Source organism: Triticum aestivum, chromosome 3B (assembly GCF_018294505.1).
Source record: "Triticum aestivum cultivar Chinese Spring chromosome 3B, IWGSC CS RefSeq v2.1, whole genome shotgun sequence".
Classification (NCBI taxonomy): domain Eukaryota; kingdom Viridiplantae; phylum Streptophyta; class Magnoliopsida; order Poales; family Poaceae; genus Triticum; species Triticum aestivum.
Window position 1 is genome coordinate 249,254,877 of NC_057801.1, and position 4,824 is coordinate 249,259,700.

The window sequence follows — 4,824 nt, forward strand, 5'->3', positions numbered from 1 at the left end:
GAATATGTCTACTCCTACATACGAAGTAGCCCATTTGAAATGTGTAAAAAGACTTATATCGAATGCAGTTCTTTGATGTGTCGCGTCAACTCGTACAAGACCGAGAAATTTGATTACTACGACGCCCTATCCCTCGCGGACTGATCTCCGGTGCCTTAACTTCACCTGCCTTTGGCTGCATGACAGGTGGGCCAACCACCTGTTGGGCCCACCTGTCATGGACGCAAAGGCAGGAGCAGTATGTAGAAGCTTTCGCTACACGCTATCCCTCCCGCACGAGGTGGACGGACATGCAGTAGTGGATTCGATACTGTAGAAGTAGGAGTAACATCATTGTTCGTCTTCTCGAGGAGGCGAAGAGCCAAGTGCAAACCGAACGTGGCAGTTGCGAACGCTCGCGTGGTGCGGTTCCTTGGAGTACTAGCCAGGCTCTTGCATGAGACAAAATTGCTATTGTTTAACAATTAAACTCCATTATCCATTGGTTGATACTCATTCTGCATAGGTCCACGCGCTTAGCACCGTTTCCTCCTAGGGTCACCAATGTTTATTTGCTAACTAATAGCATTCCATGCAATGAACTAGCCATTGCAAGTCATTAAAAGCATGCACACCTCTCATCTCTTATTGGTTGATACGTATGTCAAGAAACAAGAAACAAGGTAGAAGTTAATGCACCGCGCCTAAATGTTTTGGGACTATTTGGTTTTCGTAAGATGACTTACACACCTAGACGGAGGGAGTAGTATAGACCTATAAACCGGAAAGCAGTATTTGCCTTTCTAGAGATTTCAACAAGTGACTAGACTTCGGCTCAAAAAAAAGTGACTAGACTACACCGTGTGCAGTACCCCGTCCCTTCCGGTTTATAGGGCTCAAAACTCAAATCTCATGAACCAAGGCATTTTGCGATTGGAGGAATGCATCTCGTACTTTACAAAACTACCCTAATTAAACTCATGCATTAATTACGTAGTTCTCTCATTTTCCTCTCCGCCTTGGTCGCGGTGCACAATATTGAGAGAGTGCTTGGATACGTTTTAGTCTCATGACTAAAAGTAGTGGGACTATAACTTGTTAGCCTCATCCATGCTTGGATCCAAATACTAAAGAGACTAAAATCAAGTTAATGACATTTCAAAGCATCCGGGCCCGCGTGCCATCCACCAAATCACAGCGAGGTCCCAGAGTCGAGACTCACCTGTCACCCCGGTGTGGCCGTCATGACCCATCATATCACAAAACCCACACCTTTACCAGCAGTGGTAAGGTGGCCTCCAAGTTGGACTGGACGAAGCAACCATCATTTCATTGGAACGCTCGTTCAAGCCCTTTCTTACCTTTCTTGAAGAAAACCTCACTCCAGACTACTCACTTCTGCCATTTTTCTTCTCTACCGACGAAGGAATGGTGGGCGAATCAGTTATGCTGCTATATTTTCATTCCAATAATCTTATTTTTGCGAAGCACCAACCGATTCTCACATCCTATTCTTTTCCTGTTTTCATTGTGATTGTGGTTTCCTTTTGATTGCTTTTTGTTTGTCAGTTCATTGATGGATCCTGGAGCATTAGGCAAAGAGTTACCAGCGGACAACCCACTGGAGAAAGCGATCACCAGGAAGCGAGCACCGACCAACGAGTTGACCATGTTGGCAGGCCAACCCATGGAGACGAAGAACTCCAAGAATCAAGCACTGGCCAAAGAGTTGAGGACGTTGGTGGACGAACTCCTCAAAGAAAGTTGGAAGAACAGCAAGGGCCCCACCGTGCCTACCCCAGGAGCTCTGATTGCCACCTATGTGAGGCTCAAGACCGAGTTTGAGGAGATAGTCGTCGTTGAGAAGCAGTATTCCCCTGGCAAGGTGATGGCCCCCATCGAGGACGAGGAGATGGCCCCCCGGAGGGATGAGATCCCCCAGTGAGCTGCACAAGGTAAAAAATAATGGCTTATTACCATAGTTGTGGTTTTTGATTATTTGCAATGTGCTTGCTTTTTGATTATTTGCAATGTGCTTGCTAATATGTTAGTGTTGTGTAGGTGCCGGTGGTTGTCCTTGATGATTCCAATGTCGTGGCCCGTCCTGTTGGCATCGCCCCGGAGATCGATTCCGATGCCGCTGTCCATCCTGTGGACATCGCCCGAGAGATCGATTCCGATGTCGCGGTCAGTCCTGTGGACATCGCCCCAGAAATCGTTTCCCATGCCGCTGTCCGTGCTATGGTCATTGCCCGAGAGACCGATGACAAGAAATAGTTGGTCACACTAATCCTTCAGGGTAGTTTGCATTGCCCTTTGTTTAATTACCAGAACGATGCGTGTTATCAAACCATCTTAGGGCTAGTGCACTGTCTTGTGTGGGCGGATCTTGCTACTTTTGTTTGATAGTGAATCATGTGAACCCTCTCTGAGTTATGGAAATAGATGTATCCTCACCAGCTTTTGATGTAATATATGGCATGCTTAGATGTAAGTTTGAACTGTTTATCATATCAGCAGGGCTTGTTTGATGATTCTTGGTGTTAGTAGGCTAGCTACTGTGCGAGCTATAGTACTTGCAAAACACTCACCGAAGAGAAACGTTGGGGCTGATGAGCTCATGGTACGCTTATACTTATCCCTCGTTGATCGACCAATAGCCCTAGGTCCTAAAATTGTAGGCTTAGTGATCGATCAGACAATAGTCGACATACATTCAGGCCTCATTTGGTTCATAGGGTAGGAAAATCGTAGCAAAAGTATAGAGAACGTGCAACACAAAATCATAGCAGTGCAGAGACGTACTCCCTCCGTTCCAAAATAGATGACCTAGGCGGGCTAGTTTGGCCTAGTGGGTTTCAGTGATATGACGTGGTACAGTGCCGCCCAGTCTTCGCGTGTGGTAGCAGTATTGCGGGTACAGTAAGTTTTCCTGAAGAAGCGGAATTCAACAAAGTCATGATGGTTCCTTCGTCCGAACAACTTACAGTGGGAAAGGTTGGGCCTGCGATACGACCGGGGTAGACCAGGATAATTTTGTGCATGGCAGGTGGACCAGGATGGTCAACGTCCCACATGTCGGCGAATGGAAGTATTCTTTCCGATATAGAGGACGAGCAACGAGTATTCATTGTTTATTTTTGATGAAAGCTATTGTCTCCACTGTTACTCCTTGACTTTGTCAATGCCTCTCTCTCCTCCACTTAAGCAGGGACTACTTGCTATGCATGCAGCGGGCAGCTGGCGTCTTGAGGGGCCAGGGCGGTGAGAGTGGGCTCCGGAAGCGGTCTGGACTCCAGGATGTCCCACCTCACATTATCACCATATATTTCTTGGAGTCCGTGCACGGCGGGCGGGCGATCTCTTCTCCCTCCCCCATTTCTCCCTTCTCAGCCGACGCCCGCCGAGCGATTAGATTTCGGCTATTGACGGTTTATTCAATTACAGTCCCACATGTCAGTGAAATTGCAAGACAATGCGTGTCCCCTCTAGTGAGCGGCGTGCGAGCCGGACTGTCGGGGTTGCGACGCGTACGAGTCGTAAGTGTGCCGCCTTTTCCTTTAGAACTTGCGAAGCGTAACATTTTCGCGCGATCAATTGATAGAAATCCAGAACAAAATGACGAGGGCGGTGCTTTCCCGCTCGTTAGGCGGGCTAGTTCAAGTGATATGACGTGCTACAGTGCCGTCCACTTGCTCCATTTTTATGTAAGCAAGAGTTTACACTCGTACACGGGAGGAGTGCGAAACACCGCGGATCTGATTTTGATCGAGGGATAACTGTTCCCTGCCAAATAATGGAGGATTGTTATCGATTATAGCATGATAGTAAGGGCATCTCCAGCACTGGCCCACCAATTTACACCGGCATCTGTCCGGGGACACTGATGGATGCCATCCGATGCTGCCCGCATACCTTTCGACAACTATATGAACTAACCGGACGAAATTCGTGCAAACAAAGCAAATTTCAAATTAATCGGATGAAATTAACCGGATGAAATTCATTACATTTCGAAAACTTTTCCTACAAACTGGACGAAATTCATTACATATTTCATACAAACCGTACTAAACCTACTATAAACCTAATCTAAATGATCGCCGGCGCCCGACCACCATGTCCGACCATGAACCCGAGAAAGCCAGCCATTGCCTTTTCCTCCTCCTCATCCGCCTCGATAACCTCCTCTTCCGTCCGGAGCACAAGGTTATGAAGATTTCCGCCTCCATGTCGCCGTCAAGTGGCTAATCGGCCGCTGATGTTTACCCCACCAAACTTGGCGTGGACTGAGTGGAGTAGCGGTGGCCTTCCCGGGACCAGAGCGACGGTGACCTACCGTGTACTACTCTTCCTCGCTGCCGGCTGCGCCCGCGCACGCACGCCAGCTTCATGGTCGTGGCGGCGGAGGGCAACCCGGCCGGTGCCGGCGATCTCCTTCGTTTGCTCCTGCGACAGTATGTCGAAGAGAGCTTTAGAGCACGCCCGGAGTGGAGCTGCCGATGTCCCTCGTCTGCTCCTACGATAGTATGTCCAAGAGAGCTTCGGAGCGCCAGGAGGCCATGGTTGAAGTGGTGCTGACAAAAGGAAGGGACCGGAGGAGAATAAGTGTGGGTCTTTGGCTATGGCTGGGAGCTGGGGCTCAAGTTAATATAGCGGGCGAATGGCAATGAGCCGCGACAGACGGATGGACAACTGGCGCTGGAGTAGGTTCGTCGGGCGTGAATGCGGACGCTGCTTCAGTGACTTAACTGCACATGCGTTTGGGTGTCTGACATGTGGGCCCAACGGGCGTCTGGCCCGCATGCCAGTGACACACCAATTGGACCTGCAGTTAAGTCCAGT